The sequence below is a fragment of the Melozone crissalis genome, unplaced genomic scaffold, assembly GCF_028551555.1.
Source record: "Melozone crissalis strain CALT ecotype California unplaced genomic scaffold, PUWL_Pcris_2 ptg000012l_1, whole genome shotgun sequence".
Classification (NCBI taxonomy): domain Eukaryota; kingdom Metazoa; phylum Chordata; class Aves; order Passeriformes; family Passerellidae; genus Melozone; species Melozone crissalis.
In genome coordinates, this window is record NW_026535790.1 from 8,829,623 (window position 1) to 8,857,447 (window position 27,825).

Consider the following 27,825-nt stretch of genomic DNA (forward strand, 5'->3'; position numbering starts at 1 on the left):
GACCCTGCAGTGCCTGTAGCCAGTGGCTGCTTGCTTGTGATCAGTGCTTGGAGGGGCTGGGAAGGGGTGAGGTGTGCTAGGCCAGAGCAGAGGCAAAATTTAGAGACCTCTGCAAGAGGAATTCTGCAAGAGCTGATGGCCTAAGGAATGGTGAGCTCAATGCTCTTGTTCATCTCTGGAAGAGTGAAGAACATATTTGGTATCTGTTTGTCTTTATTTTAGACTGAGTGTGCAATATAGTCAACTTTTTAAAATACTCCATTGCTTTTCAGTTATTTTACGTCTCCTATTTCCTACAACATACATTTGGCCATGGAACAGATTTTTAGCTTTCCCCCACCAATATTTGGTTTGCTGCTTGTGACAATAGGTAAACAAAGAGTCTGTGTGGTGCTGCATGTTCCCAGTGTTCCTCCTCTGCAGCAGTGCTCCCAGCAGGGTTTGACAGGAGGGAGCAAGGCTGTTAGAGCAGCACTGAGCAGACACCACTCACCCCTCCATGAATGCCAAATCCGTATCCCACAGACTGTCACCCTCATTTCAGCTGGTTCTCCCATGTCCCAACCTGAGATAAAGGCAATTTCCATCTCCTCTGCTCTCCTCTTACCCTTCAGAAAGCCTGGCAGGTGTTGTGTTTATTGCAGGAGCCGGCACAAAAACAGTCAGACAGTGTTTCACTACCAGCTTTCCTTTGTACTGCAGAACCTTTTCACTGGGCACTCTGGTTTTGCAGCTCCGCCAGCACAGAACTGTGCTTGTGCCAGTGCAGTTTAAGTGGAATATTTCATTAAGAGATCAGCAGCAGGCACATGGAAATGACAGCAATCATTAAGTCTGCATTGCTTTGTTTGCACTGGGGAGCCCCAGCCACAGGCAGGGCTGCAGGCACAGGGGGAAGGATTCACACAGCCCTGTGTAAATCACTCCAGATTGCCCTGAGACACACTGAGAGCCTTCACCACGGGCTGGCCAGGCTCTGCTCTCTGCTCCTGGAGGCTGAGATGCTGCAATAACGAGTATAGCAGAAGAGAATAAGGAGACAGCAGGTGAATTTGCCCCTGACAGTGGTATGTGGTTGATTCACACCATTTCTGAGCCCTGAGCAGAGGTGCTTTTCATTCCACAAATCCCTGCAGCGTGATTAGTTTGCCTAATACGTGCCCTGCTTTTTCTCAGGGCAGGATACAAATCCTGGTGCTCCCATTGGTTGGCAGCATCAAGGAGGCAGTGAGATTTGTGTGACCACCCTGAGAGGGTTTCTCTGTTACTGCAGAAGGTTTCACACCTCGCTCCTGGCACTGCCCAGGGCAGAGTCTGCTCTCTGCACTGTGATGTGAAATGGGGGTAGTGAGGAGAAGGGGAGAAGGGGAAATGGAAGAAAGAGAATCTTGAAATCACTATGAAGAAAAAGATGAGTGTCAGGAAGGAGATGGATGCATAGAGGACAGAGAAAGAAAGAAATTATTGAAACATTATGGAGAAACATAATCTGGAAAAACTTCTATCCGTGGCACAAAAGAAAGGTGCTCTCAGGGTAAATGGCTGTAGTGTTGGATGTCACATCCCCTTCAAATCCAAATTAGACCTGTTTTTCAAGCTTGGGTTAAACAAACCAAGGTAAGGACACACCTTTACAGCAGTGTATCTACTGATAATTCCTCTTCTGTTTGGTAATAAATACAGCCTGTCCTGTGGTTCACCCCATCTCCTGTTTGGCCATACAGGGAAGGCAGTGAGTCTCCTGCACAGTCACAGCTCTGAACACTAGGACAAGGGAGCAGCAGGTGAGATCTGCAGGTGAGATTTACAGTGCAGTCAGTATGATATTTGTTTTCTCAACACATTCCTTTATCCACTAGTAATAAAACTGTTGAGAAACATGGACAAGTTTTATTATTTAATGCAGCTGGTAAGAATTCAGCTAAAACACAATTTGAATCAGGATGGTCTGTGACAACAGGCATGGGATTAAAGTCCTTGTGACTGGGAATTTGCACATCTGCAAATCTTCATTTCACAGGGAAAACCAGCAGAGATAGGTATTTAAATCAGCATATCTCTGGTAAATTGAGTTATTGCTATAGCCTCTCTGAGGCTCTGCCTAGATAAATCTCAAACTGGCCAAACCATTTGGATTTAAAAAGTTTATACTTGACCTTTGCACAGACAAAGTCCCAGCTGTATTAAAATGAATTTGATCAAGCAAATGATTTGTGGCTTTCTGTTCTGAGCATAAGAAAACTTCCTCAATTTGGGGAGAGAGTGACCCTGGCCAAGAACAGCAACTTCTGCTGGAGAACCTTGAGCCTCCTTCTGCTGTGCAGCTGTGGATGGTGCTGGTGCAGTGAGGCTTCTTAGGGTGAAGATTAGATCCCCCCTTAGATTCCCCTGCTGCAGGGAATGGTTACAGTCACCTACAATGCACAGAGGTGACTCTACAACCTCTTCACTCCTCATCACATTAAAGATATCAGCCAATACAACTGTGCCACCCTAGAATGCACTTATGCTTCAAATAAATGCTTGATTTATAAATGCTTTTATTTACATCTGCTGGTTTCACACCCACGCTGAGGTGTAAAGAGTATTTTTTCTGAATGCTGCTAAGAATGGTGCTGGCACCTCTTGAATGCAGTGTCCTTAATGCCCTTATCTGTGATATCTCCTCAGGGAAGAGGGAAATCACACCGGGATTTTTTTTCTGACCTTCCTCTTTAGTGGCATGTTTGGTGAAAAATATTGGCCCCTGTTGTGGACTATGTACCTAAAACAAAACAAAAATAAAAACCCCAAAACATGTTTGTATCCCTGCAGCTGATTGAACAATCCCCTCTTCGTGGTGTGCTCAGGGTTTCCATTGCTGACACTGTCACCTGCTGGCCACGGAGAAGCTCGCCAGGATCTCGGGAACAACCTCAGAAACTGATGGATTAAATACTCGGGTTTGCCTTTAGAAATTACACATTGAGATGTTCCTGTAACTCTAAACAGGATGGTAATTCTATAAATGGAGGTAGACAAGGAAAGCTTTCACATTTACAAAACATCTAAATTTCATGGAGTTTTAATGCAAAGGAAACCAGGGGCTCATCACAGTGAACATGTGGGGTAAAATGCTGGTTCCAGTGAATTTAACTAAGCTTAACTATGGCAAATTAAGTCATAACCAATTAGCAAAGGAAAGGGGAAAAAATAAAGGAAACTAAAGGCTGGTTATCCTGCCTCTGGCAGATTTTTATCACATTAAACCACGGATACAAGATGACATTCAGAAAGGGTCACATTGACCAGCAGAGCTCAGCAGGAGTCAAAGGACCTTTACTGAAGATCCGTACCACAGCTTTTGCAGGAAAGGAAAAGAATTGCTCTGAAAAGCTCTTTCAGCCCTGCCCTTGCCCTGCCCTCCCATCTTGTCACTGATAGCTCATTTTCTGCCAGTCTTTGGGCCAGAATCTCAGCTGGTGTAAATCACAGCTGGAATGAGGCTTTGCAGGGTGGTTTACCCTCCTTGTTTTGAGGAGTGCTCCCCTGCTCCCCCCAGACCTGAGAGCAGCTTACTGCAGTGCCTGGAATGCATTGTTCAGGTGTGATTTTTCTGTTTCAGACACAGAAAGGAGTTCTGAGCTGTACAACAGGTACAACTGCTCCTGTGATCCCAGTGGAGTACCACTCTCTAGAGTTCTTCCCAAAAATCTGGGTTTTTTCTTACATAATTAGCTGTGTTACCAGCATCCTGCAGGGCTGCTGATAGGAAAGGAAAGCTGGTGCCACAGAGGCTGTTTCATGACAATTATCCTCAGCTCACTTGGTGTTACACAAGGGTTTTGCTGCTGAAAGCATGTCTAAAGTAACCCTCAAGTTCAGTGCCTCATGTCGTACTGAAACTTTAAAGAAGAGATTTTTTTATGGATGTTTTTCCATAAGCCTCTTAGTTCACATCTGTAAAAAACAGATTTCATGCACTTTAAAGATAGTTTTTGACTGTCTGTAGCAAATCCCTAGAAGTGAATTTATGCAAAGTGGCCATATTTTGATTTCTTATTAGAAAACAGAATTATTTGTTTGGTGGGGTTTTTTTTGGTTGGTTTTTTTTTTTGGGTTTATAGTTTCCCTGTATTTCCCTTCAGTCTGTTCTTGTGCTTGGACACTTACAAGCTTTATTGTTGCTAGAGAACACAGGGTGCCTGGATGTCTGTCTTATGAAAGCAAGTGGCTGCTTAAAAAGAAAACCAGAGAGATTAGAGGCTGTGTGAAATTCCACTAAATTCAGTGAAAAGCATAACTTCAAAGAATTTGGGATCAGATTTCAAATGCATATCATGAGAGACTTTTGAAACTGGTGGATTAATACAGAATGCTGAGTCTCCACCCCTGTGCAGGACAGAAAATGCCATTCACTTGCCCCAGAGTTACATCCCCACTCCCTTCTCTGTGTAAAGAGCAAAGCTCTTCAAGGCCATTCTGTTGAAGAGCTCTGGCTCACAACCAGGCAGAGCCTGGGGCCAGATCTCAAACACCAACAGGGAGAATCCACAGCCTCTCCATCTTCATTGAGAATTAACAAGGCTTTGCCTGAAATGCTCTTTTCAAATCTGTGAATGCTAAACTAGAAAAAATCCCCATGGCTTCCTTCTCTGCTTCCCACCCACACTGCTCAGCAAGTGATTTCCTCAGAGCTGGTGGGAGCTCTGCTCAGGCACAGGGTGGCTGGGGAGCTCTGTGCTCTGAGTCCCGTACAGAGCGTGGGCTCTCCAGGCTGTGACAGCCTCTGCAGCCCCATCCATCACTTTATTTATCACATGGAGATAAATTCCCTTTAAAACTCCTCTTCTGCTGGTAGATTTACTTTGCACCAAGACTTAGTGTGAGTTAATATTCTTTTTGAGGGGAGATAATGGGCAGTGGAGATTCTAGCCTAAAGAATGTATCCTGTGAGTTTTATCCCTGCATTGCACACACATTTTGATGGTCCTTGCTGTGTGTTTTATTGAGGCTGAGTCATAAGCAAATCTTAGTGCTTTGGAAGGAAGGAAAAATTGAGTTTGGGCAAGAACATGACATGTTACAAATGGATCCAGCAAAGGGACTGCTCAAGCTGTGAGAATGCAGTGACATATCTGAGCAAAAGGAGAACTGAAGGTCAAAAGTCCTTGTGCTGCATTTCAGTTTTCATCACCTGAAGCCTGTCTGGACTCAGTGCTGTTTCTGGTGACAGGGCCATCACAGTGAGATGAGCCAATCCTGCTCGTGTGCCTTCCTTCAGGAGCAGCCCCAGAGCTCACAGGGACTGTTTCTGCTCTTGTGTTTCAGTGTTAAGATGATGAACACCTGCCCAGGGCTTGGGGCTGACACAGGTGCTGCTGCTGGGGCTTGGTCAGGGCACAGAATTTTTGGCTGAGGTTGTTGAGGAAGGAGAGCGAAGCTCTTGTGTTATGGAAGCAGGAGGTTTCCTTGGCATCTGTTAGGAATGCTGCTTTGCCTGGGGAGGAGAGGGGAGCCACACCAGCTGAGATGAGCAGAAGGTGCTGGTTTTGGGGAGACTCAGCCATGAGCTGCAGTGTGCAGCATCCAGGCTGTGCCACAGAGATCAGGACACTGCAGAGCCTGGGCAGAAAGCAGCCAGGCTTGGGGCTCCCCAGGGACCCACTTGGACAGGCACAGCTGGCTGCAGCTCAAACACCACTGACTCACAGCCAAGCCCTGAAATAGGGCAGGAGAGAGCAGCATGTTCTGCCACCAGTGTTTGACTTTGACTTTGTTTAGAAAGTTAAACGTCTTTTTTTTCCCCTCTCAGGTGATGCCTGGCTTTGAGGTCAGAAGCCTTTTGATCTTCTTCATGGAGCTCACCATGAGGGAGAGGTTTAGGTGTTCCTAATCCAGAGATCTGCACCTTTCACCCCCTCTCCTTGGTGGCCACTGCTGTCACACTCTGAGAGGCAATGAAAGGCCAGGGACACTCATTTGTCAGGATGCTTTGATAGGAGCCACTGCCCTGCTGACAGGAGCAGCCCAAGTGTGCTCCCTCCTGCCTCTTGGGCAGTACTTTAGGCCATTCCTCTGCCTCCCTGGAGCTGTGGAAGGGCAGATGGTCCTCACTGCAGCCAGCTGGAAAACTGCAGAGTCTGAGGCCTGCAATGAGACAGCAGCTTCTGAAGGGGCACTCAGGGCCACCAGACACAGCCAGACAGGTGGGGCTATGGATTAAATTATCATTAGCAAAGCTACCTAGCAAACACAGCTGCAGAAATATGGCTCTTTTCCTCCCCCTCCCTTTGGCCAGATGATGTTCCTCCTACATGGTACAGAGGGATTTTATTTTATTTTATTTTATTTTATTTTATTTTATTTTATTTTATTTTATTCAGGTTCAGGTTCAGGTTCAGGTTCAGGTTCAGGTTCAGGTTCAGGCTGCAGATCTGGCTGATATTGGAAGGGGCTTTGGAGGACATTTGGTGTTTCTGAGGCCATCAAGGGTGACATTCCTCCAGGCTCCTTCTGGTTTCTGCTTTTTCTTGGGGTTAATATTGCAGTAGGGAAGAATAAAAGGCCCTTTCTATCTTCAGGATCTAAAATGAAGGAACTGAACAGACAGAAAATTACAAACTTCATTTTAGAAATATTAATGGTTGAATTTAATGAACTCTTGGCCTTAAGGAACAGTATCCAAACAGGTGTTGCCCAGGCAGAAGTCTGTGTTTGAATGGGCTGTGTGCACACAGAGTGTCTCTGCAGCATCCCTGGAAGGGCAGCATTTGTTGGCTGTGCACCCCAGCCCTGGAGGCTCCCAGCTGGCACTGGAGGACCCTGGCAGGACCAGGGACTGTGCCCTGGGGCAGGGGCTGGGCTGCCACAGCCAGAGATTGGAGCCTGAAAGTGCATTTAACGTGTTGGGTTTTGCAAACATGGATGCAAGCAGCACCGTGTTTGTTAGCAAGTCCCTCAGCTGTCATGGCACTGTGAGTGTTTTCCAGCTCTGACCTGGCCAGGGGAGAGCTGCCATTCCTGGGGAGCTCCAGCTTCCTGCAAAGACAGCTCCAGGTGCTGCACACACACAGATACCCACATAATATTTATACTTTCCTAATCTGGCAGCTTAATTTTTACACTCATGTGGAAAAAAAACCAAAACAACCCCAAACAACTGGGTTGAATCATTGTTTTGTTTATATTTGAGAGAGAATTCACTTGCCTGTTGTTTGCCATTGCACCCTCAGAAGATGGAGGCCTCTGGCCAGCAGGATGAAGCGTGGCTTTGTTTTACTATTTACAGAGGCTGGAAAGCACAACGGTGAAGAGAGAAAAAGAATGCAAATAGCTTGTTTATCCCCAGAGATGGATGCTTTGTGCTGTCACAAGCTGTGCTGTTGACTCAACCCAGTTTTATTTCCCTGGAACTGGGGGAGCTGACAAAGCTTGCTGAGGAAGGCTCCTAAGCCAGAGGGCTTTTGGTTTCAGGACAGCTCCAGGAAGCATCCCAATGTTTTGATCTGGGGCATCAATTACAGGAGAAAGGAAAGGAAGGTGGGAAATAAAGACAGTAAAATAAAATTTCCAAGTGCAGATTTAAAATCCCACAGGAACAGTTAAAAGCAGTGTTGAGGCAATATTTCCATCTTGCCTTAATGTGACTTTTCTAGTGTGGCCAATCTAAATTCAACATTGTAACTCAAGTCATGTCATCTTGCATCCATTTCACAAGAACAAAAAAAAAAAAAAAAAAAACAACCAAAACAAAACAAAAAAAAAGCAGCAAAATGAAGCATCTCAGTACACAAGAGTGCACATCCTGTCCCCAGGTCCCTGCTCTCCTGCCTCTCTCTAGATGCTGAGTACCCAAATGCAGTGTGACCTGCCTGGCAGTGCAGCCTCGCTGCTGGGAATCTCAGGGAGGGAGTCCTGCCCAGGGGCTGACAGTGAGCTCCTGCCCAGGTCTGGACAAAGCCCAGCTCGACCCAAATCCAAGCAGGAGAAAGCCAATGTCCTTTCTGTGCCAGCTGAATTGCTGGGCTGGAAAAGTCATTCATGTAAGTAAATGATTACTGATTGGCCTCTGTGTGGTGACTCCATCACCATCAATAACCTTAACACAATCTGTGATCCTTCCAAAAAGACCATCATTAGGTGGACTGATGTCAGCACAGCCTCCCAAGTCCAAGGCTTTGATATCATCTCATAAATTAGGAAGAATTTCAGGCCAGACAACACTTCAGTAGTCTATGTGGGAATTGAAGGGCTGCTGCAATGAGCCTTGTAAAATGAAATGCTGAATATAAAAAGGAGCAAACAACTGTTTGCCTTCAGCATTCTGGAAGCTGTATGTGGCCAAAATAATTTTAACAGATGTGATCAGATGCCATCTCCTTTCAGCGTGGAGTTAACAGCTTTGCAGTTCCTGATGGCAGGGGGAGAAGAGCCACCTGCTAGGACACAAGGGACGTGCTAGCAGAGTAGGGAGACCAACAGAAAAAGAAACTACCAAGTCTTGCTGTCTGAGAGAAGTGAGGCTGCAAACAAATCATGGCATGGTTATCTAGACCCTGATCTGGCTTTCCCCGAAGTGGGTGCCAAAGTGTCCCTTGGTTCACCACTGCACAACAGGCACCAGCTTGTTTCATCTGAAAGTGATACTGTGCCCCTGCAAATGATCTGTGTGAGCAGTCAATGTGATTCCCTGTGCCAGTGACAAAGCTGATCTCATGGGGAGCTGTGCCAATGCTTTTAGACAGTAAACTTTTGGGCAAAAGTTATGTAAATGTTCAGATTAATTTAGATATGCAAGTGGCCCAGGAAAATCAATGGAATCACTTAGATGATTAAAATAACTTTGTCCAAAGTGTTTTTAGCCTCTGTAGAGGTCCTTGATCTGTATGCATGGCTTGCACACTTGCAAAGATTAAAAAAGAACATTTTCATTAAGAAAACTTTCTCTGCTTGAATGCAGAGAAGGGGACTCAGTAAAGCAAGTTACTCTTTTCCCACTGGCATGTGTTGTGCCCAGGTCTTTATGTTCCAGTGTACAGACACTGTCTGTGAGAGACATGAAAAACTGTAATGCCAGGCTCTGTGAGTCCCTGATGTTTGCCAGTGTGGTTTCTTTATTTTTAGTAGTTCCTGGAGAAGGGCTGAATCCATCCATGTGCAAAAGATCCCAACTGACAAGGAAGGGAGGCATGCATGTGTTTTGAGACATGTGCCTGGGGTGGCTGTGGTTATGTAAGGGCTCTTTTGACATGGCCAATTACATAAAGTGGAAATACAGGGGAGGAAGGCAGTGCATGAAGGCAGAGAAGGAATCTGGCTGTAGCAGTGGAGCCTGTGTCCCTGCAGGTGCTGGGAACGAAGCAGAAGGAGGATCCCCAGGTTGGCGCATTTAAGCCTGCCCAGGAATCCCAGGTGGCACTGGCTTGGAGCAGGTGAAGCAGGAATATTCCTGCTGCAGCCCCTGTGCTGGATGGCAGCCAGATGGAGGCGCACAGCAGCACAGGGCATCAGACACAGCCTTGGAAATCTGCTCCTGTTTGTCACATTTCAAACTGAAATGTGCTCAGTGAGTGCAGGACACAGGGCAGGGGCAGTTCTGCCGCGGCAGCAGCAGGAGGGGCAGTGCTAGGGCTGGTTTGATGTGTGTGGGCACAGCCCAGAGAGGACATGGCAGGAATGCCCAGTGGAGCAAATGCTTTAGCTGAGGGAGCTCGGCCCTCAGGGCAGGATTCACTCCTGTGAGATCCCTGGAGCTGGCACAGGGCACTGAGAAGGGCTTTTCTCAGTGAAAATGAAGCTCAGAGCTGTTTGGGCAGGTAGTAGGTGATCAGCCCAAATGCAAACCTGGACTTTGCTCAGCATACAAGGACCACTACAGCGTGCTCACCTTTTCCACAGGTAACACTCTTGCTCTGGCATCAGGGCTGCTTTCCTGCTGCAAGGGGGCTGTGCCTGCTGCTGGGAAGGGAGGGAGAATGGAGGTTTGTGCCTCCTGGCCTGCCCTGCTGAATTTCAGACAAGAAATCAGAGATCTACTATGAGAATGCCATAAGGCAGATGTAACTTCTTTGTTTCAACCTTTATCAACCTTTCCAAGTGTAAAGATCAGCACTGTGTCCAAAAAGGTCACAAAAGGCTAAACTTTGTCCCTAGAGCAAATCTGTCATTCCCTGCTGAGCAATTTCCCATGAGCCATGCTGTCTGTGCACCTTGTGTCGTGGGCTCAGGATGTGGTGACCCCTCTGACATCTTTTCTTCGTGAGGCTGCTGCATTTCACATTGCACTGCTGAGGATTGAAATGGGACACGGGAGTCTGTGTCCTCCTGTTGGTGCAGTCACCAGCTCCAGCAGCAGGAAGGAGCCCTGGTGTGGGGTGGATGTCAGATCTGATAGGGTTTTAAGAGGTTTTTTCCCGAGGGGGAGGCACACGTTTACCAGCTCTGGTTGATAACCCTAGGGGTGAACCAGGGCGCTGGGGACACTCTGGGCAGCCCTGGCCGGGTGAGCAGGGCACGGTGCCGGTCCCGGCAGCCCTGGGAGCTGCGGAGCAGCCTGGCCGGATTCCATGCATTCCCAACAGATGGTGCTGCGGTGCCACCGAAAGCTGAAGGCAAGTCTGGAACAGAAATTTCGGGAGATTCCCGCTCCCTGCGCTTTCCCCCACGGTGTTCCCGCTGAATTGGAGCGGGTTTTGTTTTCCCACAACAACCTGCACAGGCTTGACCCGGCCTCAGTGATTATTATCCCTCCTGCCCTTCAGCAGTGCCAGTGGCTCCAGTCTTGCAGAGGCTGCAGTTCCAGGTTTTGGGGACTTGGCCTCTGCCTGCACAGCCATGAACCCCAGCAGGGAGGACAGTGGGTGCCACCTGTGTCACCTGGTCTCAGTGGCACAGGGCACAATGTCTCTCCAAGCGTGTAACTAACTGCTGCACCCTGGGGAATGATGTGGTGTTTAACACAGCCTGGCTCTGCCTGCAGCCGGTAAGGCTGGCTCTGGTCCAGGAAAGGGGACATGGACCTTCCTGTCCTTGCTCCTTCAGCCTCCCCTGCAGCAAGGTGCTCTCCTGCCCTGGCTGGGAGAGAGGGAGACTCCTTTTCCCTGTACACTGGGGTCATCCTGCTTTTGGTACAGTCTCTCTCAGGAGTGCCTGAAGCCAGAGGATCCCTCAGGAAGGTGGAGAGGACAGTGTCTGTCTGGGGGGTATCCAGATGTGCTGTGTGTGATTTGGGTGAAGCCTGTGCCTGGCAGGGTTAGGAGCTGATGGCCATGAGGAGGTGGGGTGATCTGGGCCCTTACATCCACTCGTCTCCAGAAGAACTCTTGGTCCTTTCATAGGTGGGATTGACATGTTTATTCCTTCCTCTCTATCTCCAAGGAGGTGTTGGGAGGATCCTGGTGTCTGGTGTGATGGGACTCATGGTGGCATTGATACTGGAGAGGTGGCAAGGCAGAGGCAGCAGCTGTGGCAGGGGTTGAGGTGCTGGGAGCAGCAGCACAGGGATGTTTTGTGCCTTGCTCAGGCTGATGTTTGTGCAGACCTGCACAAACACTCCAGCCTGCTCACACACCTTCCTCGTGCTCCCTGCGTGCCAGCTTCTGGCCCCTTCAGTCTGCCTGCACTTGATGAATTTACTGTTGTTGAACAATAATAGTGCTTAAAGAAGACAACAGGGAAAATGTGAAAATACATTCAAAGTACTGAACAAATTCACTTTGCAGGAGTTCATTGTGTCACTACCCAGCTCTTGTATGACTTCCATCACCATGGAGCATCGCTGAGATGGGGTGAGCCATGAACAGCCTCTCAAAGCATCACTCAAGTACAATTATTAAGGGACTCAAAAAGCACCTTGGGCATTGATCTGTGAGCTGGCAGCACTGTGCTGGCTAGCCAGGACTTTGATTTAAATGAGTATCCCATCTTTCAGACCCAGCTCCATTCTCTTGCCAAAAACAAAAATTACCCTTTTGTATCTCGAGGCCATGAAATTAAGTGATTCCTTTTCAGGTCATGTGCACCCCTAAAAAGCACAGACCAGGCTGATTCTCCAGAAACCCAGGGGAACCGTTGAATAAATGCACAATCAAATTACGAGTTCCCCTAATTAATGCTGACAGTAAAATTTGATCCCCACCTCTGCGTAGAGGAAATGATGCTGATATCAATTCACCCTAATTTAGTTGAAATTATCTTTGGTGTATGCATGGCTGTGCTTTGGAATAGTAACAAAATTTTGGCTCTATTCTCACAGGAATATTTTTCCAGTGGATGCAGTCTTATTGATTTCAGAAAAAGAAAAAAAAAAAAAAAAAGATTTTCAATGCTGTATCCCTTTAAACAAATTTATGTTAATCTTAATTTCTTGGGTTGAGGTACTCTCCTGGAGGGAGAGCCCTGGTGGTGTTGATGGGTTTATGGTACTCATGTGTGGCAGGTGAGAACTCAGCAAGGCACCCAGTCTCCTTTCTTCTGCCTTCAGCATGTGAACTCCAGTTTATAGCACAAAAAGGTGACAGGAAAATACTTGCTGAGTGGGGTATTGAGCAGTCTTGTGTCTAAGTAGCCTTTGTAACATACCACCGCTTTGAGGAGAATCAGGGTGAATGTGCTTCTTCCCTCCTGCCCTTACAGCAGCATCAGTGGGCCATGGCTCTGTCATCTGTCCCGCTCTGGGCTGGTGGCTGTAGGTGGCACCATTGAATCACAGCGAGGATTGCAGTGCAGCACTCGGGGGCCAGCGCTGTACCCCAAAAGCTGAGCTGCCAGGGGGTATAGGGGATATTTTTCCCCTGATGAGGGGGAGAGAAATGATGCATTGACTCCATCTTATCAGAAGGCTAATTAATTACTTTATTATACTATATTATTCTATACTATATTACATTACATCTAAACTGAATCTGCCAAGCACTCAACTCTGCACGCCCTGCCCAGAATCTCGTGACTGTCAGCAACAGTCCCGACACACACACACACTGACAGGCCCTGACAGGCCAAGGAAACAAAACACCATCACTGTGGGGAAACAATCTCCATATTGCATTTTACTTTTGCACAAACACAGGCACAGCAAATGATAAGAATTGTTTTTCCTTTCTCTGAGGTTCAGAGAATGTGAAACCCAGAAATATTCTTGGGAAGAACTTTGCCTTGCTTTTCTCTGTGAAGAGAAATGTGGCGACACCGGGCTGTCCTCAACTGGGGTACCCTCTGTCCAGCTTCAGCTGAGGGTGTGTGGTGTCCCTCCTGCCCAGAGTATCGGAACACCAGAGCTGCCCTGAGCCTGCTCCCCACACCCTCTGGAGCACCAGAGCTGCCCTGAGCCTGCTCCCCACACCCTCTGGAGCACCAGAGCTGCCCTGAGCCTGCTCCCCACACCCTCTGGAGCACCAGAACTGCCCTGAGCCTGCTCCCCACACCCTCTGGAGAGCCAGAGCTGCCCTGGGCCTGCTCCCCACACCCACTGGAGAGCCAGAGCTGTCCTGAGCCTGCTCCCCACACCCTCTGGAACACCAGAGCTGCCCTGAGCCTGCTCCCCACACCCTCTGGAGAGCCAGAGCTGCCCTGGGCCTGCTCCCCACACCCACTGGAGAGCCAGAGCTGCCCTGAGCCTGCTCCCCACACCCTCTGGAGCACCAGAGCTGTCCTGAGCCTGCTCCCCACACCCTCTGGAGCACCAGAGCTGCCCTGAGCCTGCTCCCCACACCCTCTGGAGCACCAGAGCTGCCCTGAGCCTGCTCCCCACACCCTCTGGAGAGCCAGAGCTGCCCTGGGCCTGCTCCCCACACCCACTGGAGAGCCAGAGCTGCCCTGAGCCTGCTCCCCACACCCTCTGGAGCACCAGAGCTGTCCTGAGCCTGCTCCCCACACCCTCTGGAGCACCAGAGCTGTCCTGAGCCTGCTCCCCACACCCTCTGGAGCACCAGAGCTGCCCTGGGCCTGCTCCCCACACCCACTGGAGAGCCAGAGCTGCCCTGAGCCTGTTCCCCACACCCTCTGGAGCACCAGAGCTGCCCTGAGCCTGCTCCCCACACCCTCTGGAGCACCAGAGCTGCCCTGGGCCTGCTCCCCACACCCTCTGGAGCTCTCCGTGCCCCGGGCCGAGGCTGTGGGGCCTGGCCCAGTGGGGCAGGAGCCCTGGGATCCCTGCAGGATCCCTGGCTGGGTAATCAGCCTTGCTGTGAGCTACTCCTGGTGCTGGGAAGGACAGCATTTTCCCTTCCCATCTTTCTCTTTATCATCTTTCCATTTCTGGCCTTTTATGCTGCTCCTGTCCCTCATTAGGAGGCGTTTGCTGCCAGCTCGTGCTTTGCTCAAAGGCAGCCTGCACTGACAGAACTCGCTGTGGGCACTGCTGACAGCGGCATGAGTAAGAGCTGCAGTAAGAGCTGCTCCAAAGGTTTTGTCCCTACAAGATTTTTGTTAAAATATAATATTAATCAAAGCTTTCACTAGTGGAACTAGTGGATCTAGTTTTTGAATTTGGAAAGCAATACTTTCTGGGGGTATTATGGCTGTAAATATTTCATGTGCCACTTCTGCAATACAATCCAAGTGTAAAGTAAAGGAAAAATAGTGCTGGGGTAGGAAGGGATAATAGATTACGTGCAGAAAAATTGAGACTAATTATCATAACTAATTAAAACAAGTTGCTATAACTGTATAATGGCTGATTAAAATTTGCTATGATGTTATGAGAAACATATGTAAAATATCCTTTTGTCGCAGGAAAAATCACTGTTGCCCAATTGTTCCCACTCTATGATGATCAGGAGCAAACTGGAATGGAGCTGTGCTGGCCTGGTACTGGAATTGTGTTTCTTTGCTGGTGCAGGGTGTGGGATTGGTTGTGGCTCCTTTGGGAATGGCACACAGCCTGCAGTGGGTCCTGGCATGGGCAGCAGCAGCCTGGAACAGAGTTGGAGCTCTGTCCATTCCATGGGCATGGAGCAGGACTAACCCAGAGAGAACCTTGGGCTGACTCAGAGAACTCAGTGTGAAATTCCATTAGTTACTACTAATGTATTACTTGAAGCTTAGGTGGTCATTATATTTATTCTATAAATACATTATCCTATTACCCACTATAATACTATAATTATTCACTAATAATATGTCATTATATGCTTAGGTAAGTTTTTCTACCTTTGGTTCAAGCTGGTCCCTCTATGGAAAATCACTCTGAGCACCTTCTTCACAATCTGCCTGCTGTGTCTGCTCCTACCTGCCCAGCACTGACCCCACTGACTCCCATCCTGCTTCCTCTCCCTGGGAAGGGCAACAGCTGAAATACAGTGCAAGAAACTCATTTCCCCTTAAAATATAAAACATGTCAGTGATGTATAGCTGTTGCTGCTGTTGATATCAGTGAAAGCTTATTTAGGTTCAAATGGGTTCAGCTTTTTGACTTCCCATTCAGAAAACATGGGACAGGGAATAACAATGGATGAGAAAGCACAAGTTTTGGCAGCCAGAGTTAAAGATGTCACCAGAGATTAGGCATCAGAAGCTTTTTTAAAAACTTATGTTATCTCTTTAATGCCATAAAGTATCAGTTAATGCATTGAATTGACTGTCACACAGGGTATCAGGACCATGATTAGGCAGTTTCTCAGACTTTGCCTGTCAGCACAAAGATATGCTCTTGGCATCTCTTCCAAAATAGTTCCCTGAGACTTTGTTTTGGGGAGAGACAGATAAAGTTTTCACTGATTAGATGAGGCAGACTTAGGAAACCAAATGGCAGGAGTGATAAAAGTGATGCATGGTGTTGGAGGGGAAAAAGAGGCTGTAAGGGATAGAGACTCAGGTGGGTGTGGAGAGACTCTGAAATGAGGATAAAGAAATAATTGGCACTGTATGTTCATCCTTTCTTCCCATTTTGCTCTTTCCTAACCTCTGGTTGATTAGACAGACTGACCCATCCTTATACCAAGAGGTTATTTCCTTTAGAAGTGCAGCAGAGACACTGAATCACTGCCTGTACATGCTGCTGGCAGGGTTCAGCACTGCCTGCTGTCAGTGACACTGCCTGGCCAGCCTGGAGCTGCTGCTTTCCAAGGGAATTCCAGCCTGCTGGGTGTTGCCTCCTTGTTCCAGCTGTCCTGAGCTCTGCTGTCCAGCTCCCCTCTTAACAAAGTCATTGCTGGGTTGGAACCTTAGCTTTAGGGAGAACAGTCTTCCAGTGAGACCCAAGGGAAAAATGCTGGGAATATTTCCTTGTTTCTGTGTTTTCTGAGAAGCAGGGTGAGGCTGATCCCATAGCTTGTCTTCCTGTGTGCAGGTACAGTGCTATGGGCTGTATATCTTTGATTTCTCAGCCTTCCACACAAAGACCAGTTTCTTTTCATCTGCTTATCAGGAGAAGCATGGACAGTGAATGTTTTGTGATGTTAAGTTACAATTGGTTCTTAATGTATAATCTTTCATTAGCAGAGACAGACTCCAGGAAAGCCTGGACTTTTTGAAAGAAAAGCTTTCTCCCAAATCCATTGATCAAGGAAACTTATCTCCCCATCTCAGCCTTCAGCAAGCAGTGGAAGGAGATTTTTTTTTTTTTTTTTTTTTTTTTTTTTACTTTTTTTTGGGATTTTCTAGCTTGGTGAGGCGCAGAGAAAGGTACTGTGTTTGAACACCACTCTTTAAAAGCCAGGGTGCAGTGGGGACACTGGTTTGTGCTGCTGCAAAGTGCCCTGCAGTGGTCTGAGCAAGAGAGGCTTGAGTTAAATGAGCTGGTCCTGAGGTCCCTGGGGACTTGCTTGAGGGTGGCAGGTTTGACAGCAGATGGAACTTTGCCTAAACCATGCAGAGCACAAGCTGCTGGTCCAAGTGAGGCCACGGAGGCTCCAAGGACAGCACAAATGGCTCAGCTGCCCCACAGAGTGCTGGTGTTGGTGTCTGGCAGCTTCACTGGCCTCAGCAGGATGTTGCACAGCAGGTATGAAACTTCAGAGTAAAGGAAAAAGAACAGTTGTGTCAAGGCCACTGTCTCAAAAACATACAGATTCTGAGGTACTGAAATTGATAGTTCAGCAGCCACCCTGAGCTACCCAAAAACTGATGCTGAAAACTTCTCCAATCTCATTTTACGCAAATATTCCCCATTCTCTGGATTTTTACCTCTTTCCTTTTGAATACTATCTGTTTTCACACCAGAAAGATGGGAAATGGGTGAGAAGACCTTGACAAGAGTGAAATGGCTGCAGCAAGGGCCTGACTGAACCAGGATGAATGCTCCATGCCTGCCATGGGAGATGGACTGTCTGTTTTGGGAGGGTGGTACCTCCCTGAGAGGCTGCACCAATTCTGCTCTCATACTTGGCATCACCCCCATCCCTTCCTAATCTGACATGGATAGATTTTTCATTTTACACTGCACACCAGCTTGCTACCTGGCTTTGTGTTGTACAGTCCATCGTGAGAGCAGGATGAGCTGCAGTCCTGTGCTCTCCCCTCTGCAGAGGTGCCTGAGGTTCAGCAGCTGAACAAGAGGTTCAGCAGCTCCTGTTACTGTGTGCAGTTTATCTCCTGGTCTCCACCTCCCCCTGCAGCCCATGAGCTGCCCTTCAGTGTGTTGCCAGTCCTTTGTGTGTCCCAGGCTTTGGCAGTGGTGCTCTCTGCCCTCCCCTCTGTGGGTGGTGGGACCCCCCCTCGTCAGCTCTGCCTCTGGCTCTATTCACTTTATGCCATTAAATCACAGAGGGACAAGGGATGCAGAGTCCTTTGTGCAAGTGGCCCACAAAGCCAGGCCACCTGGAGTGTTTACTGTGGTTTAGAAAGGCTCTAACCTTTATAGAGCAGGTTTGAGCTTTATTAAACAGCTGGAGCTATTCTGAGAGCCGGCTCCCCCCGGCACTGGAGAGGGGTGAGACCAGTCTGTGCTGCTAATTGCAGATGCTCATCGTGCACTGAGAGCCAATATCTGTAAAGGGATCAAGGCCACCCCACTGCCTTCAATAAGGGCAGGGCATGGCAGGTCATTGTAGTGTGGAGATGCAGTTAAGCAGCAGGTTTCTGCATCCCTATTTTTGCCTGGCAAAGAGTGCTGGCAGGGCTTTGGCTGTTGCTAGTGAGTGTGCCTGGCTTAATTTCTGTTCTAGGAGGAGTTCAGTGTGAATGCAGGGAGGGCTTGGGTGCCTGGTGCTGTCAGTGGAAATGGGACATGCAGAACCCCCAGGCAGAAGTTCAGCTCCATGTCCTGGGGTCCTGCTGGAGCCCCAGGGAGGTGTGAGCTTGGGTTGTGGTGCTACAGCAGAGAGCTCTGGGCTACATTATGGGGGGAAAGGAGAAAATAGGGAGTGCAGAAACTGCTGGAGCATGGATGAACTCTGGGGTTCCCTTTCTATTTTCTGGGTGTGTTTTGCAATGCTAAGCCCAAGTGTAAATACAAATACAATATAAATATCTATTTACTACTAATACTGTGTTTTCCCTACCCAAAACCACCCTGCTGTAAACTCCTTCATGTTGTTAATTAGGGATGGACTAGTGAACCTCTGTTATTAAAATTCTTCCCACTTCTTCCCTTTTAACAAACAACAGCATCTTTGAGCTTGTGCCAATTTCAATTTTAAACCTTTGAAAAATCTTTAATCTTCTCAGCCAATTTTTTCTTTTTACTATTTTAAAACATTAAATATCCATTGAACATAGATCTTGATGCTGATTAGGATGCCTCATAAAATGAGATCTGTTTTTCCCTACAGATGTTAATGAAAGTCAGGAATGCTTAGGAGATGCTCTTTCATCAGCCTGGTACTGAGTGGGAGTGAAGGTGGTGAAATAGCAGCTGGTTTAGACAGTTTAGGGTGAATGCAGCCATGTAGGAGGTTTATAGTACATTCACATGAGAATAATGTATCTGGAAAGGTCAGATGCTGAGCACTGTTTCCTGTTAATGCATTTTGGAAATAGAGAGCAGAGTTGTGACTTTTTAGGATGGGTCTTTGCCAGAGCCTGATCCTGGGCTCAGGGGTCAGACATTGCAGGCCAGAACATCTACTGAGAACCAGAACTCAATGGGGTTACCAATTACTGGCTGATTTATTGAGTCAGGTTTTGGTTTATTGCAGTTTTATAAGAGCAGAGTAATTTCTGGTGAAATGTTCTATGTCACCTTTGCATTTTGGGAAATGTATTTCTTTTCTGCATTGAGAAGAAACACCTGAGACTGAAGTAAAGTTGTGCTTGTCCTGGGTGAACCCAACCAGCTGGTGGTATCTCACATTTTCTTAAGCATGAAAGTCCAATGGGTATTTAAACAAACTATAAACTACAACAGATTCTAAACCTCAATTCCTAACACAGTCTTTCAACAGGTTATTTTTTTAGCCAAAATGTCACGTTTTGTTTTCTTTCATTTTCATACGCAGGTCTGCTCTCATTACTGCAGACTTGTTCTTATTTTTTCCTTGGGTGTTTTGTGCCATAGCAAACCATTGTTTGAGGAGTAGATTCACAGAGATAAAACCCAGGAAAGTTCCTAGATGTAACCTGGGGAAGGACCAATGCTCACCTCTGTAAAGGTGTTTTAAAGCCATTTATGTCTGTTCTTGCTTTGTAAAGTGTATAACTGAGAAGCAAGGACCTAACAAAGCTCCTGAGGCTGGAGTTAGAGAAGTTTCATTGACACATCTAAACTGATGCTGGGGCCCTTTATAAAAGTGTGAAAATGCATCTTCCTTTGCTGGGCTTTGTTCTTCCCTCTCTGGATGTAGCATTGCATTAAGAAAACAGCAGCCAGGACTGTCTGACCCACTTAAGACAAAGCTAAACTCAAGAAAAAGCATTGTCATCCCTTAAATAAGAGCTATAAAGGGGAAGCCAAAGCAGGACTAACATCTCTGCTCTTCCCTACCTGCCTAAAAACTAATGGCACTCTGTGCTTATCTCCAGTGCTGCCACAGGACTGCAGCTCTGCCCTCTCACAGGGATGTCAATCAAAGGGCTTTGCTGGGATAAACAATAACTCTAATTATCTTGACAGCTGGTGGCAGGAGTTAGGAGGCTCAAAGCTTTCCCAGAGGAGGAGGTAAGATGACAGCAAGCAGAGTTAATACAGCCTCCTGTTGCTGCCTTGCTGCCTGCAGAGGGGGCACGGTAGGTCAGGGGGGTGGGTCTGAGGGCAAAGAAAAAACAAAGTGTGAATGTGGTTTGTGCTGCCCCCCTGAGTGGGCTCTGCTGGAGATTTACTGCCAACAGCGTGGCTGCAGCCGCACCACCACCACGAGGTGACTTGTCAGGTCCAGGCTCTGCTCCCCAGCTGGACTGGGCCAACCAGGCTCTCTCCTGTGAGAGGAACATTAATTCCAGCTTGGGGTAGTTTAAAATGAGCTCAGGTGCTTTGCCTGTTTCCCACGCCTGAGCCATACACAGCATTTCCCTGGCTGTTGGGGAAGACAGTGAGGAGGTTAAGACACCACATTTGCAGCATCCCCATGAATTTAACATTCCTTACCAACACAGGTGCTCACCAAATCCTCAACCCCAAAACACAGCCTTGCTGGTGTTATCACTTATATGACAGAACATCAGGGCCCAGATGTTTGTTCTGCTCAAGTTTGTGCTGTGTGAATATCCACAGAAACAGTCAAATTGCTCCCTAAAATGAAGTCACCCTTGGCAGTGGTCAGCTGGGGAAGTTGAGAAGACACAATTAACAAGGTGACTTTAGCAGGCTTAAAAATAGGTCTGTGGGAATGCTTTTAAGGACCTGGAAGGACTTATGTCATCTTGCTGGGGGCTGTGTAGAGGAGAAAGCTGTATGGAAAGGTAAAATGGGAAAGTAAAGTGGTGGACAGTTCTTATATAGCTGTTCCTGATTGTTTTAAGTGTTTTGGGGTCAGAAAAGATCCGGGATTTTCATTTGATTAAAGCACTGAGCAGGTTGTTAATCACACAGATGAGAACCTTGTGATGCTTTTAAATAAACGATACACACAATTTAATGTTTGTGGCTTGCAAGCACTGCAAGCTTTGTTACTGTCTTTAGAGCATGACTGTGTGGTTTATAGACTGGTGGTCTGTGGTGCTCTTAAATGTGCAGGAGCTGTGCTAATGAAATCTGGATGCTCCTGTGGTGTCAGGGCTGGACTCCCCAAGAACAAATCCTCTGGGTGACTTTCAGGCTCTTCAGAAGCCTGTTGGTTGTGAAGTCCTGGTTCATCTTTAAAGATGTGTGTGGGCACTCATGTAGTTTCAAAATGAGACACTTCAGGTTGTTTCTGAGCAGGTGCTTTTGAGGAAAAAACTGTGTTTTTATAGTCTTGACATCCAAGAGATCACAGTGGGTGTGTGGCTCAGGGGTCTGAGACCCCTGAGATTCTTCCTGAGCTCTCTGGGAGGCACTGAGGAGGAGAAATGTCCCTGGCTGGTGGAGAGCTGAGCCCCATGACAGTCATTTCTCAAGCCAGCTGCAGTTAGGCAGCTGTGGTGGAGGTCTAAAATATTAGATGTGTCTCTCTTTCTCTTTCCTTCCTTCCTTGCCCCTGCAGGCCCATTTATAGCAGTTTGCAATTTTTGGTAAAGCCCAGAGCTGTTCACCTCATGCCTGGTGGTGTCTGCTCCCCCAGCTCTGTGGTGCCCAGGCTGTGGCTGCTGCCCTGGTGTGGCAGGGCTTTGTCCAGAGGCAGCTCCTTCTGTCCTATCCCTGGGCCCACAGAACAACCCAAACCCCAGTTCCTCAACTTTCCCTTGGGGTTAAACACAGCCACAGGAACCAGATTTGCAGCCTGCAGTCCTAGTGCCAAGGTCCTTGCCCCATTTTTTTTTTGGATTTTATCCTTTCATATTTGTTATCCTTGCTTTAGCCACTTGCTGCTGCCAGTAATGTGTGCTGTCCATGCCCAACTGTGCCAGACAAAGCATTTTATTTTCAGCAAAATGATTCTAAAACCTAGTTTGGTTTCTTCTCCATTAAATAAAATTTTCCTTGGTAAAGAGGACACCATAAATTATGATCTGGGGATAAAGAAGTCATATGAAGGAAGGCAAAAGCTTTGTTTTCCTGGTGAGTAACATCAGACAGGAGCCAGTCTGAAAGTGTGAGTCACCCTGACAGATAGCCAAAGATCTTGGGCACTGCTGGGAACATCACTGTGGAGGGGGGAACCTGAGCACTTCACCCCAGGAACACCAGGACAAAAAACTTTCAGGATTTTTTTTCCCCAGAAAACTGCAAACATGTGACAGTTTGCAGAATTGAGAAGCAGGCAGAACATGTGAGTTAATCTGAAGCAGCCACTGGAGTGTTAATCTAGCTTTGAGGAGGTTTCCCGCTCTTTCTCAGTTAAATCTTCTGTCAAAGTGGTCCTGTCTTACTCAATTAAACCTGTAGGGAACTTGACTGTGCATTTCATCTCCCTGGGGCAGAACTGTAAATTAGGAGCATTATAGCTGAGTTAACTTCCTGAGCTGAAGCATAGGAGGACTTCTCATTGGAAAGTGTGGCTTTGGTTCCTCTTTTTGATTCTTTTATTTTTACAAACTTCTAGTGTGAAACTGACTTGCAGATGAAAACTAATGAGTGAAATTACTGCCTTAATGAAGAAAATGCTACTAGCAAGTTGTCAAAAGTACTTTAATCATAATTATTAGAATAAAATTAATACTGAACTTTAACTCTTCTCAGGTGTTTTAATTAATAATTAAGTTTAATATTGGTTATGACACATCTTTGCATGCTCTCAAATGCCTGTGACAGGGCAGTTGGGAGAGCATTGCAGTTCTAGAAGCTTCTGTGATGACACAATCATAAACATTAGGCTGGAGGGACCTTTGTGATTTGCTTGTGCTACCCTGTGTAAATAACCAGTGTGATAAGATCAGAGCATTTGTGCCCAGGGTGTTGTACATGAGGTGTAGCTGCCTGTCTGATGGGGCAGGTGCTGCAGCTGCCTCATAAGCCCTTCCTACTCTTTGTCAGTCTGTGTTGTACTGAAAGTGCAAGTTCTTCTCATCAGTTTCATGTATCATCCTTTTAGAGCACTTCATACCCCTGCAAAATATCAGCCAGAGAATGGTCTCTGAATTATTATATTTTTTTTTTTTTAATTCAGCATGTGCTGCAGGTATTTCCAGACCTATATGACTGCAGGAACAGTGTCAGTGTCTGTGGAGGCTGGGTGGCAGCAGGTCTGCCCCTGAGGTTTACAGTGCTGTGCTCTTTCTCAGAGCTCAGCTCACCACTCATTTCTGCCAGCATTCTGCTCCATGGGGGAAGGTTGAAAAGGCTTCTCCTGGGGGTGCCTGCCTTGTATTAAAGCTTCCTTCAGCATTGCACAGGGCTCAATGGATACTGGGAGACTCCTGAGCTGCTCTGGCTTACAGAGCAGGGGGATGTGTTGTCTCCTTTGCCCCACAGTGTGGTAACAGCTCTCCCAAAATGTGGGCTTGGATCTGAGCAGCTGGGGAGAATAGGGGAGATTGTAGGAATACTCCTGCTTTACCCCCCTCCCATGTGAGAAGTGCCTTCTCAGTTATGTTCTGCTTTCAAACATGTCCAGCTTCAAAGTGAAGCTGATGCCTGTCCTGGAGGTAAAAGATGGGAAATGTGAGGGAGCAGAAGCCTCATTCAGTGAGCAGTGTGTGACTCCTGACAGGATCAGAGCTCTGCCCTAACGAGGCCACTCTCACCTGTGCAGGAGGGAGGCTGGGACATGAACAGTTGTTCTCACAAGGTCATTGCCTTTGCCTGCAGGTACCTGTGAAGCCTCCTGATAATTGATCCAGTGGTGAACATATTTGGAAGTATTGTATGGAACAGCTGACTCTAGTGCTAGTCATGTAAAACCAGAAAATCTCAGGTAATTCCTTTCATCTTCCTTTTCTCCGACCCTCAAGCTTCCCTAATATTTTCACTGCACTCTTAGAGTATTCTATGAAGGTGCAGCAAACTGTAAGGAAGCACTACACATTGGTAAAAAGTGAGCTTTGAGTCCTCATATGCAAATATTCACCCTGGGAGGATGACTGGGCTGTTATCTAGTCAGGAGTAAACCGCTATTGAATTACATGTCAAATCTAAACTACTATCTAAATTTTGAATTTCAAATCTCAAACGCTTGCAACACGGTTCTCATAAACAAGTTACAGATCAGAAATTAGTCACCAAAACCATTGTGACTAACTTTAAATAACAAGATAGATATGGGGAGGGGTGGGGGGAGAAAAAAATCTGCTCAGAGATAATTTGCAAGCTGAATAAAATAATATTAAAATTATTCATCAAGCTTATCAAGCTTGATTCTTGAGTAATGTTGTGTCATTGCTAGCAGGTGGTGGGAGAAATGGCACAGCATACCATAATTAGTAATAGCTGTGTATTTTTGATGCTACTTCATCTGTGTGGTTTACGTCCAGATGGTTTTGGAAATGGAATCAAGATAAAATACAACTTCCTGGATCAGAATTTGCATTCTAGCTAATGATATAATTCAAAGCTCATTATTGTTTAAAAAAATATCTAAATTGCTAAGGAAGATTATTAGATGTTGGGATTATTCCAACCTTATTGCTGGATTTCTTTTTTAGCTCAGTATTGCACAAGAGCACCATCACAGATATGAGTTAAAAAGCCATCTTACCATGTGTTTGCATACTCAGTTTTTTCTTCTTGGTGCAGATGCTGACACATAATTTGGCCAAACTTTGAGTCCTGACCCTCGAAAGACCTGTAATGGAGAAGCTGGGGTGACCTGTGATAGCAAGCACTGTCAGCCTTGGTTCAAAGGACACTGAAATGGTTTTCCCATGAAGGGTTGTTGGGTAGCACAATACTGAACTGTATGCAGCAACATCTTCCTCAGATGGTCCCGGCCCTCACTTAGGGCTGTAATGTTTATTCATTAATTCTGTTTGCTGGGTTACAAAGTTCTCATTTACATGTCTGTAGCTTTTGCTGATACAATTCTGCTTTCAAGAAGCCTTCAGTTCCAGTAAACATCCTTTCAAGCTGCCTCAATCTTTTGACCTGGTGTAGATTTCTAGGAAATCTCCAAGTAATTTCTTCTTCCCCCAGTGTAAGACCATAATTTTGCTTGCATACATCAGCAGTGCTGTTTTTCACAACTGCAGCCTCAAAGTGCAGAATTTTAGTCCCTCTTCTAGCTGAAGAACACTGGGTTTTCTATCATTCTATCATGCCAAGTTTAGGGCAGCTGTCTACACTCCTATGTCCAGGAGGAAGAAACAGCTCCAGATCCATGATATTCCAAGAGAAGTGTCTGAATGGCAGCTGCTTGTGTGATAACTATTTACCACTTATGAGGTGAGATATTTTCACTGTGGGTGTCCAGGTGAGCACAGCTTGTCACTATTTGGTGTTTACACATCCCTGGTGTTTACAGGCCCCTGTGCTGTGTTTGTAGAGAGTTATCCTGCTGCCCTGAGCTCCCAGAAAAGAGAGCAAGCAATGAAGGTGTGCCCTTTTCCAGATGAACTCTGTAAAGTTTGTTCTCAGGAATTCAAGCCTCTGGTGAATAACAGGTTTCTGGGCAGAACAAGAACAAAGCAAAATAACCTGTGGTGAGTGTCCCCTGGGGATGCCAGGGAGGAAGGGAGGAATCTGCCTCACTGGAACAGCAGAGGAGGGAGGGATGTCTGGTACTGAGCTGGGTGAACAAATGCCTGCTCACAGCCCCTGGTAACGGGCAAGGGAAAAATACCTCCATCAGGCTGACCTGAGGTGCTGTGGGTTTGTTTACCCCGCTCATGATTCTGTTTCCAGAGGTTTTGATGCAAGAAATGTTGCATCAAAATGTTGCATCAGCTCCTAGCAGGAGGATGAATGGATGTGTTAAAACGAAACTTGAGTGAGACAGAGTGGCTGGAGACAGGAAATCAGGGAGAAGTAAACGAACAAAATTTTCTCAGAAAGGGTGGAGGGGTTTGTGGGAAATTCCCTCATCTCTGAAACTGAATTTTGAAAGCCACAACCCTCATCTGCTTCTAAAACTTTTTCAGTACCTGTTATTTTCACTGAGCTGTCTGGCAAAAGGGGGTGTCTTTGGCAACAGATTAATACAAGTTAAAATAGATATGGCACAAGTCTCTGTAAAACATCTGCCTTATCTTTACATAATGAATTAACAAAGATGAGCTTGAAAGAAATGTAATAAATTATTCAAAAACCTCCTATGCTTTTGAAATGCTAACAAGTCAAATCCTTTGAGACTGCTTGATCAGATTATGGTGTATCATACAGTAAATCTAATTGGTTATATTCAGTCCTGAATTATCTGATTTACTAGTTTGGCCAAAATAATTTAAACAGTGCTGAAATAACGCCAAATAATTTTAATTAAAATAAATTCACATTTATAAAATAAGAAACTCTACCCAAATTCTTTACAGTTTGGGAGCTGGGAATAATTTCCTCTTTTACCAGACCAGAGCTCAGCAGCAGTGCTCATGTCTTCCCTCTCCCTTTTTTTGGTGCCCAACTTGAGACTACAAATGCCTCAATTTACTCAGTTGCCTGGGACTTTCTGAAAACCAGTCTTCTTTAAAGGCAAACCACAGTAAAGACTAAAAATTCAAATGGAAGTAATTGGCTTCAAGCCCAGATACAGTTTATGGGGGAGAAATCAAATTGCTCTAGGACCCACATCTTGGTACCTTCTTTGTAGGTGGGTTAGGACAGATCCTTGCACAGAATTCACTCGCATTTAGGTCTGTGAATCACATTCTTCATCATGACCTAAACTGGAGAGGGTTGTACATCCTGCCCATTCTAGACACTGCTGTGAGTGGAAATACCTATAAAACCCCAGGCTTTCCTCTCCACAGATGGAGCTGGGGATGCTCTCCTGCCCTGCCTGTGTGACCTCCAGCACAGCCCCTGAGCTGAGGGCACCTGCTGCTGCTCCAAGAGATCCTTGAAGGGGACGGTGAGGAAGGATTTTAAGGCATGATCAAGTTGGCCTCTGTGGAGATGATTGAGGTTTCAGCTGCAGCAGTTCTGAATGCAGCTCTGGAGGTGGTTTTGCTCTGCAGCCCCATGTGGTGCGAGAAGCAGGCATTAGTGGTGATTTGCTGCTGTGTGGGCTGTAAACTACTCAGAAGGAGCTGCTGCAGATCTGCCCATTGCAGATGTTACCAGGCCTGGCTGTATAGGTGATGTGAAAAGGTATAAAAACTTCTTTAGGCTCCTGCTGGGTAATGATGCTGGTCCAAATCACCAGCTAGAGCAGATCAGTGCAGCTCCACTGAAATCCATAAAGATCAATCGGCTGAGCGTGGTGGAGGATCTGCACTGCTGCCTCCCCTGAAATTCTGCTCAAGTTACTGGGCTCTTCACATGGGCTTTTGCTCTGGGGGAGGACAACTGAGTGGTTTGAGAGCAGTGAAATATTGATTTGGAGAGACACCACTAAGCAGTTTGCCCTAGTAATCAATTCCAGAAGAACATTAGCATAAGTCAGGATAGAGCATGTCATTGTAAAAACTGTGCTGGCTGAGAGACTCCCAAGATGGGGTGGAGATGGATTAAGGGATTTGGGTTTAGTATCTGGAGGGGGGTTGAGACACACAAAAAGGTTTTGTTTAAAATTACATCCATGTCACCAAAGACTATGCAGTCACTTGCAAGTTTGTCCCTGTGTCGTTCTCCCAGTTTACATGTGATGGGAAGAAAGCTTTAATTCTGGCTTAGAAGGCTTGATTTGGGCACTGCCTTCCTACCTCCCCTGAAATGATGAACTCAGCAAGTGACTGAACAAAGCCAGGCACATTGCTGATGTTGGAATGGCTTCAGGGAGTGTGTTTGCAGCAGGACTCTTGTCTCTGCACTGGCACTGCTGCTGGTGGCACATAGGCCTTACCAGAACACGTGCTGGACATGTG